At 46.6% G+C, this 17,649-nt stretch overlaps 1 protein-coding gene across 3 annotated transcripts in view; it reads left to right on the top strand.

The window, feature by feature from the left end:
* LOC115123965 (noelin-2-like) overlaps positions 1-17,649 on the top strand; it is a 165,002-nt gene that overhangs the window by 59,111 nt on the left and 88,242 nt on the right. The gene's annotated exons all lie outside the window — the stretch shown is intronic.

Raw genomic sequence — 17,649 nt, 5'->3', positions numbered from 1 at the left:
CCTGGGTATGGTTAGCCTGGATATGGCTAGCCTGGGTATGGTTAGTCTGGGTATGGCTAACCTGGGTATGGTTAGCCTGGATATGGCTAGCCTGGGTATGGTTAGTCTGGGTATGGCTAGCCTGGGTATGATTAGTATGGTTAGCCTGGATATGACTAGCCTGGGTATGGCTGACTGACTAGCCTGGGTATGGCTAGCCTGGGTATGGTTAGTATGGTTAGCCTGGATATGACTAGCCTGGGTATGGTTAGCCTGGGTATGGCTAGCCTGGGTATGGCTAGCCTCGGTATGGTTAGTCTGGGTATGGCTAGCCTGGGAATGACTAGCCTGGGTATGGCTAGCCTGGGTATGACTAGCCTGGGTATGGTTAGTCTGGGTATGGCTAGCCTGGGTATGGCTAGCCTGGGTATGACTAGCCTGGGTATGGTTAGTCTGGGTATGGCTAGCCTGGGTATGGCTAGCCTGGGTATGGCTAGCCTGGGTATGACTAGCCTGGGTATGACTAGCCTGGGTATGACTAGCCTGGGTATGACTAGTCTGGGTATGACTAGCCTGGGTATGACTAGCCTGGGTATGACTAGCCTGGGTATGGTTAGTCTGGGTATGACTAGCCTGGGTATGACTAGCCTGGGTATGGCTAGCCTGGGTATGGCTAGCCTGGGTATGGCTAGCCTGGGTATGACTAGCCTGGGTATGGCTAGCCTGGGTATGACTAGCCTGGGTCTGGGTATGATGGCTAGCCTGGGTATGACTAGCCTGGGTGGCTATGACTAGCCTGGGTATGGTTAGTCTGGGTATGACTAGCCTGGGTATGACTAGCCTGGGTATGGCTGACTAGCCTGGGTATGGGGGGTATGGTTATGGCTAGCCTGGGTATGGCTAGCCTGGGTATGGCTAGCCTGGGTATGGCTAGCCTGGGTATGACTAGCCTGGGTATGGCTAGCCTGGGTATGACTAGCCTGGGTATGGCTAGCCTGGGTATGACTAGCCTGGGTATGACTAGCCTGGGTATGGCTAGCCGTGAATAATCCAATAAAGCAAGACACAACCTTGACACAAGACGATATGGCAGGACTCTATTACACTATCAAACAAGAAACAAGTGTGTGTGGGGGGGGGGGGGGGCAGTCTGTCAGACACACACTCCACACAGTGCTGTTGTCCCTTTGATCTCTTGTATTAATAATAAAGCCAGGCAGAAGCCTGAAGAAGGGAAATATCAAAAGAGCCAGAGGAACAAACAATGGTCCCACACAAAGAGAGAGAGGTCTGCCACTCAGATTGGGGTCTCTACGCTAGTCTGGCTGCATGGTGTCCATGACTGTAAACTTTAGGACGTCCCAAGGCCAATCTAATAAATCTGACTCCATGATTGATTTATGACGGCAGATGAAAGGACCAACTCAGATTAAAGTCGCTCTGTGGTCTTTTATCCATATTCATACATAGTTATTTTATGTTTGATGGTAGAACCTCTTCTCTTGTTATTTGAAGCTCTTAGATCCTCTGTATGAATGAATATTTAGATCTCTATGATGAATATTTATGAGGTATGATATAGCATGGAGTTAGAAGATATAGATATACATCAGATAGATAGATCACTTGTGGAGATGCTATACTGGACACATTCACCAATCATCCTGATTGCAAACACACTGAATGTACACAACATTAGGAACACCTTCCTAATATTGAGTTGCACACCCTTTTGTTCTCAGAACAGCCTCAATGCGTCGGGGCATGGACTCTACAAGGTGTCGAAAGCGTTCCACAGGGATGCTGGCCCCTGTTGACTCCAATGCATCTCACAATTGTGTCAAGTTGACTGGATGTTTTTTGAGTGATGGACCATTCTTGATGCACATGGGAAACTGTTGATCATGAAATACCCAGCAGCGTTGCAGTTCTTGCCAAACCAGTGCGCCTGGCAGATACTACCATACCACGTTCAAAGGCACTTAAAATGTTTGTCTTGCCCAATTCACCCTCTGAACGGCACACATACACAATCGATGTCTCAATTGTCTCAAGATTTAAAACATCCTTCTTTAACCTGTCTCCTCCCATTCATCTATACTGATTGTAGTGGATTTAACAGGTGACATCAATTCAGGATGATAGCTTTTGCCTGGATGCATCTGGTCAGTCTACAGTATGTCATGGAAAGAGCTTGATCCTAATGTTTGGTACACTCAGTGTAAATATATATACAGTACCAGTCAAAGGTTTGGACACTCCTACTCATTCCAGCTTTTTTCTTTATTTTGACTATTTTCTACATTGTAGAATAATAGTGAAGACATAAAAACGATGAAATAACACATATGGAATCATGTAGTAACCAAAAAAGTGTTAAACAAATAAGAGATTCTTCAAAGTAGCCAACCTTTGCTTTGATGACACCTTTGCACACTCTTGGCATTCCTTTGTCGAGGAAATTCTTCCCTTATATTCTCAACCAGCTTCATGAGGTCGTCACCTGGAATGCATTTCAAATAACAGGTGTTCATTGTTAAATTGTGGAATTTCTTTCCTCTTAATGCGTTTGAGCCAATCAGTTGTGTTGTCACAAGGTATGGGTGCTATACATATGATAGCCCTATTTAGTAAAAGACCAAGTCCATATTATGGCAAGAACAGTTCAAATAAGCAAAGAGAAATGACAGTCCATCATTACTTTTATTTATTTAATTGTTTTATTTATTTAAATTAGTTAAGAACAAATTCTTATTTACAATGACGGCCTACCAAAAGGCCTCCTGCGAAGACATTTTTTTTTAAACACACATCACGACAAGAGAGACAACACAGCACTACATAAAGAGAGACCTAAGACAAAAACATAGCAAGGCAGCAACACATGACAACATAGCATGGTAGCAACACAACATAACAACAACATGGTAGCAACACAACATGGTAACAACACAACATGGTAGCAGCACAAAACATGGTACAAACATGATTTGGCACAGACAACAGCACAAAGGGCAAGAAGGTAGAGACAACAATACATCACACAAAGCAGCTACAACTGTCAGTAAGAATGTCCATGATTGAGTCTTTGAATGAAGAGATGGAGATAAAACTGTCCAGTTTGAGTGTTTGTTGCAGCTCGTTCCAGTCGCTAGCTATAGCGAACTGAAAAGACGAGCGACCCAGGGATGTGTGCTTTAGGGACCTTTAACAGAATGTGACTGGCAGACTGAGTGTTGTATGTGGAGGATGAGGGCTGCAGTAGATATCTCAGATAGGGGGAGTGAGGCCTAAGAGGGTTTTATAAATAAGCATCAACCAGTCAGTCTTGAGACGGGTATAAAGAGATGACCAGTTTACAGGGGAGTATAGAGTACAGTGATGTGTCCTGTAAGGAGCATTGGTGGCAAATCTGATGGCCGAATGGTAAAGAACATCTAGCCGCTCAAGAGTTCCCTTACCTGCCGATCTATAAAGGATGTCTCCGTAATTTAGAATGAGTAGGATGGTCATCTGAATCAGGGTTATTTTGGCAGCTTGGGTGAAAGAGGAGCGATTACGATAGAGGAAACCAAGTCTAGATTTAACTTTAGCCTGCAGCTTTGATATGTGCTGAGAGAAGGACAGTGTACCGTCCAGTCATACTCCCAAGTACTTGTATGAGGTGACTACCTTAACTGGTCACTACCCCGACTACCTTGTATGAGGTGACTACTACTACCTCATACCTCAGAGGTAGTAATAACACCTGTGGGGAGAGGGGCATTCTTCTTACCAAACCACATGACCTTTGTTTTGGAGGTGTTCAGAACAAGGTTAAGGGTAGAGAAAGCTTGTTGGACACTAAGAAAGCTTTGTTGTAGAGCATTTAACACAAAATCCGGGGAGGGGCCAGGTGAGTATAAGACTGTATCATCTGCATATAAATGGACGAGAGAGCTTTCTACTGCCTGAGCTATGTTGTTCATGTAAATTGAGAAGAGCGTGGGGGCTAGGATCGAGCCATGGGGTACTCCCTTGGTGACAGGCAGTGGCTGAGACAGCAGATTTTCTGGCTTTATACACTGCACTCTTTGAGAGAGGTAGTTAACAAACCAGGCCAAAGACCCCTCAGAGACACCAATACTCCTTAGCCGGCCAACAAGAATGGCATGGTCTACCGTATCAAAAGCTTTGGCTTTATACACTGCACTCTTTGAGAGAGGTAGTTAACAAACCAGGCCAAAGACCCCTCAGAGACACCAATACTCCTTAGCCGGCCAACAAGAATGGAATGGTCTACCGTATCAAAAGCTTTGGCCAAGTCAATAAAATAGCAGCACCACATTGCTTAGAATCAAGGGTAATGGTGACATAATTTAGGACCTTTAAGGTTGCAGTGACACATCCATAACCTGAGCGGAAACCAGATTGCATACCCGACAGAATACTATAGACATCAAGAAAGCCAGTCAGTTGATTATAGACAAGTTTTTCCAACACTTTTTATGAACAGGGCAAAATAGAAATAGGCCTATAACAGTTAGGATCAGCTTGATCTCCCCCTTTCAATAAAGGATGAACTGTGGCTGCCATCCAAGCAATGGGAACCTTCCCAGAAAGGAGAGATAGACTTGGCGGTGATAGGGGCAGCAGCCTTAAAGACGAAAGTGTTTAATTAAGCCATCTGACCCAGATGGTTTTTTGGGTCAAGTTTAAGGAGCTCCTTTAGCACCTCAGACTCAGTGACTACCTGCAGGGAGAAACTTTGTAGCGGGGCAGGGGAAAAAGAGGGAGAAGCATCGGGGATAGTTGCATTAGAAGGGGTGGGAGATGAGGAAATGTTGGACAGGCAAGGAGGAATCACTGAGTCAAATAGGAATCCTGACTTAATAAAGTGGTGATTAAAGAGCTCAGCCACCTGCTTCTTGTCAGTAACAACCACATCATCAACATTAAAGACATGGGCAGCTTAGGGCAGGTTGGGTACAAGCCAGTGCTGATGGAGGATGATAACACCCAACAACAGTCAACAAAGAGCTATTTGAAAGTGTAATGCTTAAAACCAGCAAATCAAATTGTTTGGGGACAGACTTGGTGGAGACAACCGAGCACTGAAGGTGATCTTTGGTAAAGATTGCCACTCCCCCACCATCGCAAGATCTGTCTTGCCGAAAAATGCCTCACAAGTCCTCAACTGGCAGCTTCATTAAATAGTACCCGCAAAACACTAGTCTCAATGTCAACAGTGAAGAGGCGACTCCGAGATGCTGGTCTTCTAGGCAGAGTAGCAAAGAAAAAGCCATATCTCAGACTGGACAATAAAAATAAAAGATTAAGATGGGCAAAAGAACACAGACACTGGACAGAGTGACTCCAGCATCCCGGAGTCGCCTCTTCACTGTTGATGTTGAGACTGGTGTTTTGCAGGTACTATTTAATGAAGCTGCCAGTTGAGGACTTGTGAAGTGTCTGTTTCTAAAAACTAGACACTCTAATGTACTTGTCCTCTTGCTCAGTTGTGCACCGGGGCCTCCCACTTCTCTTTCTATTCTGGTTAGAGCCAGTTTGCGCTGTCCTGTGAAGGGAGTATTGTTTTTATTCATGTATTCCCTTCCTGTCCTTACTCTACCAATGGTTGCAGGTGTTCATTTCAGAAGGAGATAGTTCACTAACACAGGATGTATAGTTGGACCATGTTCCTCACCAGGACTGTATGGTTGTGCCAGGGCCTGGTGCCAGGCTGGTCAGGGTAAGAAAGGGCAGGACAAGTTACACTCCGACACCATCTTATAGACAGGAGCAAAGCCACCTGCCTTAATAGCACTTCAAGCCCTTCCACTGAGAAGAGCAGTACGTGACGGTAGCAAGTGCAAGAGCAAGTAAAAGAGAAAGAGAGAGGGAGGGTGATCTATCGGCACAAGAGGCACATAAGGATAGAGTGCAGAAGCAATAGGGACCTTTAAAGAGGGACCAAGGGAGGAGGAGAAGAGAGTGATGAGTTTATGAGTCATATTATTGACTAGTAGCCATGCTGTGCTGATTGTGGTAATCAGTTTTACTCTGGACTGCATGGGGAGACCAGGGGCCCTGCTGCTGCTGTGTTGCTGTGATTGTGTGATTCTTCATTGAGTTATATTTAAGACCAGCAGCTGGCCTGTGTGCATTCAGGGGTTGTGGGACTACTGGTCATTTCAGGTGTGTGTGTGTGTGTGTGTGTGTGTGTGTGTGTGTGTGTGTGTGTGTGTGTGTGTGTGTGTGTGGTAGCAGCTCATCATGGCAGTCCGGTAATGATTGAGTGGTTCAGGTGATATTTTGGCCATGACATAATTATGCATAACAGAGTGGAGTGGAGCTGGAGTGTTTGTAACCCAGCAGATAGAGACAGATGTTTCCTGCCTGGCTGTGGGCATCGCTGGGCAGGCAGCGGCTAAAGACGGAAACACCAAGCAGAGACACACTCACCGCTCACTTTCGCTCAAATAGAATACTACTGTACTCCAGGCTTGGAGACCCCTATTCTTTCTTTTATCTGTCCTTCATCTCCCTCTCTGACTCGCTGTCTCTCTTCTTCAAATTCCTCTCTCAGACACCTTTTTTTATCCCCTCTTGCCCTTCTCTCAGACGCAATCTCTCTCTTCCTCTTATGAAAGTTGTAATAGACTTTCCGTCACGCTCGTAAAGTGGGGAGCTGCTGATTTATAATCTAATTTATCCTGGCTATACAGTGCTCAGCTCAGCTCTGCTCCGCTCCAGGGTCGGCCTAATGAAACACTGGAGGAAGTCAATCCTGCAGGCTTGAGCCCGCAGCGTAGTCCAGCCGCTAACACCTAATTGGTTAATCTCCACTGTAGTTAGCTCATTGGGGCTCGACTGGTAATGAGGCTGACTGTGAGCTGATGGGTGAGGCGGTGGATAGCTGTTGAGATATAAACTTAGCAAAAAAAGAAACGTCTTCTTACTGTCAACTGCTTTTATTTTCAGCAAACTTCACGTGTAAATATTTGTATGAACATAACAAGATTCAACAACTGAGACATAAACTGAACAAGTTCACAGACATGTGACTAACAGAAATGTGTCCCTGAACAAAGGGAGGTCAAAATCAAAAGTAACAGTCAGTATCTGGTGTGGCCACCAGCTGCATTAAGTACTGCAGTGCATCTCCTCCTCATGGACTGCACCAGTTGTGCCAGTTCTTTCTGTGAGATGTTACCCTACTCTCCCACCAAGGCACCTGTAATTTACCGGACATTTCTGGGGGGAATGGCTCTAGCCCTCACCTTCCGATCCAACAGGTCCCAGGCGTGCTCAAAGGGATTGAGATCTGGGCTCTTCACTGGCCATGGCAGAACACTGACATTCCTGTCTTGCAGGAAATCACGCAGAACGAGCAGTATGGCTGGTGGCATTGTCATGCTGGAGGGTCATGTCATGATGAGCCTGCAAGAAGGGTACCACGTGAGGGAGGAGGATGTCTTCCCTGTAACGCACTGCGTGAGATGGCCTGCAATGACAACAAGCTCAGTCCGATCATGCTGTGACACACCGCCCCAGACCATGACGGACCCTCCACCTCCAAATCGATCCCGCTCCAGAGTACAGGCCTCGGTGTAACGCTCATTCCTTCGACGATAAACGCGAATCCAACCATCACCCCTGGTGAGACAAAACTGCGACCGTCACAGAAGAGCACTTTTTGCCGGTCCTGTCTGGTCCAGCGACGGTGGGTTTGTGCCCATAGGCACAATTTGCCGGTAATGTCTGGTGAGGACCTGCCTTACAAGAGGCCTACAAGCTGTCTGTCCGGCCTCTCTCAGCCTATTGCGGACAGTCTGAGCACTGATGGAGGGATTGTGCATTCCTGGTGTAACTCGGGCAGTTGTTGTTGCCATCCTGTACCTGTCCCGCAGGTGTGATGTTTGGATGTACCAATCCTGTGCAGGTGTTGTTACACGTGGTCTGCCACTGCGAGGACGATCAGCTGTCCTTTCTCCCTGTAGTGCTGTCTTAGTCGTCTCACAGTATGGACATTGCAATTCATTGCCCTGGCAACATCTGCAGTCTTCATGCCTCCTTGTAGCATGCCTAATACACATTCACACAGATGGACAGGGACCCTGGGCATCTTTCTTTTGGTGTTTTTAAGAAACAGTACAAAGGCCTCTTTAGTGTCCTACATTTTCATAACTGTGACCTTAATTGCCTACCGTCTGTAAGCTGTTAGTCTTAGTCTTAATGACCGTTCCATTACATTTTACATTTACATTTAAGTCATTTAGCAGACGCTCTTATCCAGAGCGACTTACAAATTGTTGCATTCACCTTATGACATCCAGTGGAGCAGCCACTTTACAATAGTGCATCTAAATCTTTTAAGGGGGGGGGGGGGTGAGAAGGATTACTTTATCCTATCCTAGGTATTCCTTAAAGAGGTGGGGTTTCAGGTGTCTCCGGAAGGTGGTGATTGACTCCGCTGTCCTGGCGTCGTGAGGGAGTTTGTTCCACCATTGGGGAGCCAGAGCAGCGAACAGTTTTGACTGGGCTGAGCGAGAACTGTACTTCCTCAGTGGTAGGGAGGCGAGCAGGCCAGAGGTGGATGAATGCAGTGCCCTTGTTTGGGTGTAGGGCCTGATCAGAGCCTGGAGGTACTGAGGTGCCGTTCCCCTCACAGCTCCGTAGGCAAGCACCATGGTCTTGTAGCGGATGCGAGCTTCAACTGGAAGCCAGTGGAGAGAGCGGAGGAGCGGGGTGACGTGAGAGAACTTGGGAAGGTTGAACACCAGAAGGGCTGCGGCGTTCTGGATGAGTTGTAGGGGTTTAATGGCACAGGCAGGGAGCCCAGCCAACAGCGAGTTGCAGTAATCCAGACGGGAGATGACAAGTGCCTGGATTAGGACCTGCGCCGCTTCCTGTGTGAGGCAGGGTCGTACTCTGCGGATGTTGTAGAGCATGAACCTACAGGAACGGGCCACCGCCATGATGTTAGTTGAGAACGACAGGGTGTTGTCCAGGATCACGCCAAGGTTCTTAGCGCTCTGGGAGGAGGACACAGTGGAGTTGTCAACCGTGATGGCGAGATCATGGAACGGGCAGTCCTTCCCCGGGAGGAAGAGCAGCTCCGTCTTGCCGAGGTTCAGCTTGAGGTGGTGATCCGTCATCCACACTGATATGTCTGCCAGACATGCAGAGATGCGATTCGCCACCTGGTCATCAGAAGGGGGAAAGGAGAAGATTAATTGTGTGTCGTCTGCATAGCAATGATAGGAGAGACCATGTGAGGTTATGACAGAGCCAAGTGACTTGGTGTATAGCGAGAATAGGAGAGGGCCTAGAACAGAGCCCTGGGGGACACCAGTGGTGAGAGCACGTGGTGAGGAGACGGATTCTCGCCACGCCACCTGGTAGGAGCGACCTGTCAGGTAGGACGCAATCCAAGCGTGGGCCGCGCCGGAGATGCCCAACTCGGAGAGGGTGGAGAGGAGGATCTGATGGTTCACAGTATCGAAGGCAGCCGATAGGTCTAGAAGGATGAGAGCAGAGGAGATAGAGTTAGCTTTAGCAGTGCGGAGCGCTCCGTGATACAGAGAAGAGCAGTCTCAGTTGAATGACTAGTCTTGAAACCTGACTGATTTGGATCAAGAAGGTCATTCTGAGAGAGATAGCGGGAGAGCTGGCCAAGGACGGCACGTTCAAGGGTTTTGGAGAGAAAAGAAAGAAGGGATACTGGTCTGTAGTTGTTGACATCGGAGGGATCGAGTGTAGGTTTTTTCAGAAGGGGTGCAACTCTCGCTCTCTTGAAGACGGAAGGGACGTAGCCAGCGGTCAGGGATGAGTTGATGAGCGAGGTGAGGTAAGGGAGAAGGTCTCCGGAAATGGTCTGGAGAAGAGAGGAGGGGATAGGGTCAAGCGGGCAGGTTGTTGGGCGGCCGGCCGTCACAAGACGCGAGATTTCATCTGGAGAGAGAGGGGAGAAAGAGGTCAGAGCACAGGGTAGGGCAGTGTGAGCAGAACTAGCGGTGTCGTTTGACTTAGCAAACGAGGATCGGATGTCGTCGACCTTCTTTTCAAAATGGTTGACGAAGTCATCTGCAGAGAGGGAGGGGGAGGGGGATTCAGGAGGGAGGAGAAGGTGGCAAAGAGCTTCCTAGGGTTAGAGGCAGATGCTTGGAATTTAGAGTGGTAGAAAGTGGCTTTAGCAGCAGCGACAGAAGAGGAAAATGTAGAGAGGAGGGAGTGAAAGGATGCCAGGTCCGCAGGGAGGCGAGTTTTCCTCCATTTCCGCTCGGCTGCCCGGAGCCCTGTTCTGTGAGCTCGCAATGAGTCGTCGAGCCACGGAGCGGGAGGGGAGGACCGAGCCGGCCTGGAGGATAGGGGACATAGAGAGTCAAAGGATGCAGAAAGGGAGGAGAGGAGGGTTGAGGAGGCAGAATCAGGAGATAGGTTGGAGAAGGTTTGAGCAGAGGGAAGAGATGATAGGATGGAAGAGGAGAGAGTAGCGGGGAGAGAGAGCGAAGGTTGGGACGGCGCGATACCATTCGAGTAGGGGCAGTGTGGGAAGTGTTGGATGAGAGCGAGAGGGAAAAGGATACAAGGTAGTGGTCGGAGACTTGGAGGGGAGTTGCAATGAGGTTAGTGGAAGAACAGCATCTAGTAAAGATGAGGTCGAGCGTATTGCCTGCCTTGTGAGTAGGGGGAAGGTGAGAGGGAGAGGTCAAAAGAGGAGAGGAGTGGAAAGAAGGAGGCAGAGAGGAATGAGTCAAAGGTAGACGTGGGGAGGTTAAAGTCGCCCAGAACTGTGAGAGGTGAGCCGTCCTCAGGAAAGGAGCATATCAAGGCATCAAGCTCATTGATGAACTCTCCGAGGGAACCTGGAGGGCGATAAATGATAAGGATGTTAAGCTTGAAAGGGCTGGTAACTGTGACAGCATGGAATTCAAAGGAGGCGATAGACAGATGGGTAAGGGGAGAAAGAGAGAATGACCACTTGGGAGAGATGAGGATCCCGGTGCCACCACCCCGCTGACCAGAAACTCGGGTGTGCGAGAACACGTGGGCGGACGAAGAGAGAGCAGTAGGAGTAGCAGTGTTATCTGTGGTGATCCATGTTTCCGTCAGTGCCAAGAAGTCGAGGGACTGGAGGGAGGCATAGGCTGAGATGAACTCTGCCTTGTTGGCCGCAGATCGGCAGTTCCAGAGGCTACCGGAGACCTGGAACTCCACGTGGGTCGTGCGCGCTGGGACCACCAGATTAGGGTGGCCGCGGCCACGCGGTGTGGAGCGTTTGTATGGTCTGTGCAGAGAGGAGAGAACAGGGATAGACAGACACATAGTTGACAGGCTACAGAAGAGGCTACGCTAATGCAAAGGAGATTGGAATGACAAGTGGACTACACGTCTCGAATGTTCAGAAAGTTGAGCTTACGTAGCAAGAATCTTATTGACTAAAATGATTAAAAATGATACAGTACTGCTGAAGTAGGCTAGCTGGCAGTGTCTGCGTTGTTGATTACGTTACGTTGCGTTAAAAGAACGACAATAGCTGGCTAGGTAACCTAGAAAATCGCTCTAGACTACACAATTATCTTTGATACAGAGACGGCTATGTAGCTAGCTATGTAGCTAGCTACGATCAAACAAATCAAACCCTTGTACTGTAATGAAATGAAATGAAAATGTGATACTACCTGTGGAGCGAGGCGGAATGCGACCGGGTTGTTGAGTTCTAATCGGTAGACGTTGGCTAGCTGTTAGCTAGCTAGCAGTGTCTCCTACGTTAAGGACGACAAATAGCTGGCTGCGTTGTTGATTCAGGGGCTAGCTGGCTAGCTAGCTAGCAGTGTTGATTACGTTACGTTGCGTTAAAAGAACGACAATAGCTGACTAGGTAACCTAGAAAATCGCTCTAGACTACACAATTATCTACACAATTATCTTTGATACAGAGACGGCTATGTAGCTAGCTATGTAGACGGTGGGCGTTAGCTAGCTGGCTAGCTGCTGGGCAGATACGTTAGGACGACGAAATACGATAATTACGCAATTATCTTTGATACAAAGACGGCTATGTAGCTAGCTAAGAAGAAATTGCTAAGATTAGACAAATCAAACCGTTGTACTATAATGAAATGTAATGAAAAGTTATACTACCTGCAGACCGAAGTGCAGACCGAAGTGCGGATGCGACTGCTCGCTCCAACCCGGAAGTAGCAGCTCCACAGGTGCATGTTCGTTAATTGTTTCTGGTTCATTGAACAAGCATGGGAAACAGTGTTTAAACCCTCTACAATGAAGATCTGTGAAGTTATTTTGGATTTTTACGAAGTATCTTTGAAAGACAGGGTCCTGAAAAAGGGATGTTTCTTTTTTTGCTGAATTTAGTCGAGGTTTGAGGAGGTAGAGATGCTAGTGGCAGGGTGGTGGTACTGCAGGAGATTGGGTCACCTTGACAGAGACACTGTGACATCACCCACAGGTCTGTTGAGTTCTCAATTGATCAGTCTTTATGGTCATTGGTCAGTCTGTGATCAAATATTGATCATAGGTAATCAATGCCAAATAAGTAACCAATCTCCTCATTGGTCATTCACCAGACCATCGATCACTTGTCTGTTTTCTACTCAGCTCCTAGTGTCCAATCTCAATCTAAACTCTGCTAACTGTTTCTCTTTAGGACAATGTTTAGAGGTTAGAAAGCAGCACGATCACCAACGTTCAATGATGAATAAGCTCAGTGATGGCCACAAAGAATTCAGCCTTCTCCCCTTTCCTCATCTCACCTCTCCTCTTCCCCACCTCCAGCAGGTATGGTACTGAATGTGTCACTCACGCTTCTGACTGTGCAGAGATAGAGACAGAGATAGAGTCAAGCCACAGGCTCAGCAGCTAGAGGAAATTGCTTCCCTCTCACTGAAATTAGACCCTTTTCCTATTTTCTCTGTCAGCCTTTTTTTAACCGCATGTCCCTCTCTACCTCCTTCACTCTCTGTCTAAGTATCTCTCTGTCAATCTAGCATGGCAGGATGGCTGGTGGAGCGAGAATGGTGTGCTGTGGTGGTGTGGCAGATCCGGGTTCAAATTGTATTGGTTTCCTTTCAAATACTTAAGAGTATTTAATTGAGCCTGTCTGGAGTTCCAGATGGGAGGGATTTGCACTTTTGGGCATTCTCCATTGGTTCCATTATGCCAGGCGAGCTTAATCAAGCACAGTTGAAGCATTCAAAAGAAAACAAATACTATTTGAACCCAGGTCTAATAGAGCCACCCAGAGAGAGAGGAGAGATCCTAGAAATGATTCATGTGGAGGGGGCAGGTCAGACGTCTTAAGAGCAATGTAATTTTCATTTTAGTGACTAAGCCCCATTTGATTTGTAATCCCCCATCCCCCGCTGTTTTTATTACCACTGTCATCTCCTTAATGGGCTTTCGCATGGCAGCATTGACTGTGACATTCCCAAATCTGCCGCTTTACATATTCTATGTCATCTGCAGCTCCTAATGGAGCCATTTCTGGGACACCAGCAGCACCTCCCTCCTCTCCTCAAACACCCGTCTGGATCTGTCTGTGACTGTGTCGACTGTGGCAGAATAGGATTATAGTCAGGACTTGCTTTGCTGCCTCTTTAAACCTTGCTGAACGTTCAGTAGATTCAGAGCTCTTTTATCCTAAAGCCTAAGTTAACATACATGTTGTACTACATACACAGTTCTCCATTCAACTCCCTGTCTGTTCGTCTGTCTCAGTCAGTCAGATACTATTCAAGCTTGGCATTTGAAGCTTATTGCTTTTCCCTTGATGCTCAGGAGATTGCTGTTAAAATGCTAATGAGAGGCTGGGAGCATGCATGGTGTGAGTGTGTACTATGTGTACAGATGCTAGATGAACCATTGTAAATGTGCCTGTTCTTGTCCCGGGAGAGGGAATTTAATAACAATCATATTTACTTAAATAAGTTGGTGTTGTGTAACAAAATGTCAACTCACTTTGATCAGACTCCTACACACCACTACTGCTGCTTATGGGGGCTGATGTTTACATGGATATAGATCTGCAGCTCGTGTGTGTGTGTGTGTGTGTGTGTGTGTGTGTGTGTGTGTGTGTGTGTGTGTGTGTGTGTGTGTGTGTGTGTGCGTGCAGCTGCACCTCTACCCTAAGTTTCCTCCTCCTCTCCTCTGCTCCCTCCTCTGCCATTACGGGGGATGAGGGAAATTACTTCCAGAAGTAATGAAATTGTGTCTGATTTTAATAAGCTCTTCATTTAAAAGTCAGTGTTATGAAACATTAATGAACAGGAGATGTCTCACTCTGCACGAACCTTCTCAGCACCAGTGAATTGGCTGGAGAACACAATCACCGTATGTGTGAAGATGTGACGATAAGAGGGTATGAGGGCAATGGTGGAGCATGTGTTGTACATGTGTTGTACATGTGTTGCTGCCCTAGATGTTTTGCATATTTGTTTCATGATCATTAGGTTGATTATATACAGCTGGAGCATGTATGGTAGGCTGCATCATGTGCTGCGTGTAAAATTACTGCGCCTAATGTTTTGTATATTGCTTTGTAGTGTTAATGACTCGTGACGGGGAAAAATGGACACAGTTTCATATCAAGATATTTGCTTGTTAGTATTGGCCTACTTTAAAAAAACATTTAGTGAGGGAAACTTTGCTTTGTAGTGTTAATGCTAATGACGGGGGAAAATGGATACAGTTACATATCGGGATATTTATTCAGACATATTATTTTGACAATATCGCAGTAGTTTTTTGCGCTAATTGGCTGTACCTGCACCAAACTCCAGTATTTCTCCATCATATTTTTAAATAGGGAGCCAATTTGTTTACTGCACTTTTATTTCCATGACTGATCAAAACTCGTTTTCTTATGGCTCTCTCTTTTCCCTCTACAGAAGACATATGGTGAGCAATATGTTTGCATCGAAACACAATAAAATCACAGTATCAAATTGCAACTCATACAGAATCAAGAGATTCACAATATATATCGTATCGGCACCTAAGTATCGTGATAATATCGTTTCGCGATTTCCGCTGGAAATTCCCAGCCCTGTAATTGATCTGACATTTAGGCAGAGGAATACTGAAAATAGGAACGGATCAGTAACATGCAAACCATACCGGCCACGTTGCGTGCGCAAGTGGTGCAAAATAAATGTACACCTGCATGTTATTCAGTCATTTCAGCCACACCACTCGGGCCCGGGAACGTGCGTATTGTCTGTGTAGCCAAGCGCTAAACTAGATCTTGGCTCTATTTGAGACACTTAATGTCCAGCCTCTCCATTCTACTCATTGGTGTTCAGGAGCATCCAACCCCACCTGGGTATTTGAACGATGAATGAGGAGATATTAATCATAGATAACTAACAAAAAAAGTTATCATTTTTTGCAATCGCATAAATTAAATGTATTTATTATATGTTAGAATTAATTGTCTCAGAACAGGATTGCTAGATGCCCAGCTTTTCTAGTGTTAATAGTCAGAGTAAAGAAACATGATTTTGTAAGATGTGGATGGACAAAATCAACATGCACATGATGGAGGATGCACTCTAGTGGCCGGTGTAGTCAGTATGTGGACACCCCTTCAAATTAGTGGATTGGGCTATTTCAGCCACACTCGTTGCTGACAGGTGTATGAAATCGAACACAGAGCCATGCAATCTCCATATTCAAACATTGACAGTGGAATGGCCTTACTGAAGAGCTCAGTGACTTTCAACGTAGCACCTTCATAGGATTCCACCTTTCCAACAAGTCAGTTCGTCAAATTTCTACCCTGCTAGAGCTGCCCCGGTCAAGTGCTGTTATTGTGAAGTGGAAACATCTAGGAGCAACAATGGCTTCGCTGCGAAGTGGTAGGCCACACAAGCTCACAGAAAGGGACCGCCAAGTGCTGAAGCGGGTAAAAATCATCTGTCCTCGGTTTCAACACTCACTACTGAGTTCCAAACTTGCCGTCACTGGACTCTGGAGCAGTGAATCACGCTTCACCATCTGGCAGACATACACAAGTGCCAACTGTAAAGTTTGGTGGAGGATAAATACTGGTCTGGGACTGTTTTTCATGGTTTGGTCTAGGCCCCTCAGTTCCAGTGAAGGGAAATATTAACGATACAGCATACAATGACATTCTAGACAATTCTGTGCTTCCAACTTTGTGGCAGCAGTTTGGGAAGGCTCTTTCCTGTTTCCGCTGTGCTCAAAGCGAGCTCCATACAGAAATGATTTGTCGAGATCAGTGTGGAGAAACTTGACTTGCCTGCACAGAGCCCTGACCTCAACCCCATCAAACACCTTTGGGAGGAATTGGAACGGCGACTGCGAGCCAGGCCTAATCGCCCAACATCCGTGCCCGATCCCAACATCCCATCCGTTCTCTCTGTGTCTCAGACTGATCAGACACACACATACTCCACCCTAATTCTCATTTAGGCCGCCGACAGAGAGAAGGGAAGGGAAAAGAGAGACGGAGAGAGAGAGAGATTAGCCTCAGACTAGAGAATAGAGAGTTTGAGCTGCAGGAAACTCTGTGCAACTTGATGATGTAAAGGTGGAATAATAAAGAGCACAGACAGGAATATTACTCACAATAACTGGCTAGACAGGCCACTGTGACATAAATATATTACTGCCTATTTGAATAATATTGACACCCAAAGCACCTTGAAAAATGAATGTGTAACAATACTTATCAGAAGTCATGTTGCTTGATGCTGTTTGCCATCATGTTTCTGTCATCATTTAGAGTTAATGTACTGTATCTTGTTTAATGTTTACCACAAGCATTAGTGGTGAGCTTTGGCAGCATGAATTCAGAGAGAGAGAGAGAGAGAGAGAGAGAGAGAGAGAGAGAGAGAGAGAGAGAGAGAGAGAGAGAGAGAGAGAGAGAGAGAGAGAGAGAGAGAGAGAGAGAGAGAGAGAGAGAGAGAGAGAGAGAGAGAGAGAGAGAGAGAGAGAGAGAGAGAGAGAGAGAGAGAGAGAGAGAGAGAGAGAGAGAGAGAGAGAGAGAGAGAGAGAGAGAGAGAGAGAGAGAGAGAGAGAGAGAGAGAGAGAGAGAGAGAGAGAGAGAGAGATACTTTATACTCCAAACGCAGTCCTCCTGTCTGTCCCCCCAAACCATTCTAATCTGATCGTCTTTCTCTCCACTTTCGATTGGCTTGTGTCCTTAATTGTATTGCTCTTCTCTCTCTCATTACAATTGACTTTGTATTCTGTGTGGGGGTTTGTGTCCATATGCGTGTGTGTTGTACTAAAGCCATGTCTTACAGGCGTGTGTGTGTTTCTGTACAGTATGTCAATGCTTGAGTGTGTGTTTCTGTACAGTATGTCAATGCTTGTGTGTGTGTGTACACTACTTCTCCTGATTGGATTATTAAGAGAGACATCCATCCTTTCAGCCCCTCCCATGGTGCTCTGGTAAAGAGCAGCACTATCGATCCCAATACAACTCCATTTCCTCTTGGTGTCCAAACTTATTAGAAGCTCTCCTCTCACACAGTCCTTTGATCTATCCTTCCCTTTCTCTACTTTGTAAGCCCCACTCCCCCCCCCCCCCTTATTTTGATCTCTCTATATCCTCGCCTTTCTTTCCCCTTCTTACTTTTCTTTACGGCATCTCTCTCTATTCCATTCTCCCTCTCTCCCCCTCTCGCTCTCCCCCTCTCT

Source organism: Oncorhynchus nerka, linkage group LG26 (genome assembly GCF_034236695.1).
Source record: "Oncorhynchus nerka isolate Pitt River linkage group LG26, Oner_Uvic_2.0, whole genome shotgun sequence".
Classification (NCBI taxonomy): Eukaryota; Metazoa; Chordata; class Actinopteri; order Salmoniformes; family Salmonidae; genus Oncorhynchus; species Oncorhynchus nerka.
Note: the sequence above shows the minus strand (reverse complement) of the source record. Positions and strands in the feature narration are given on the sequence as shown.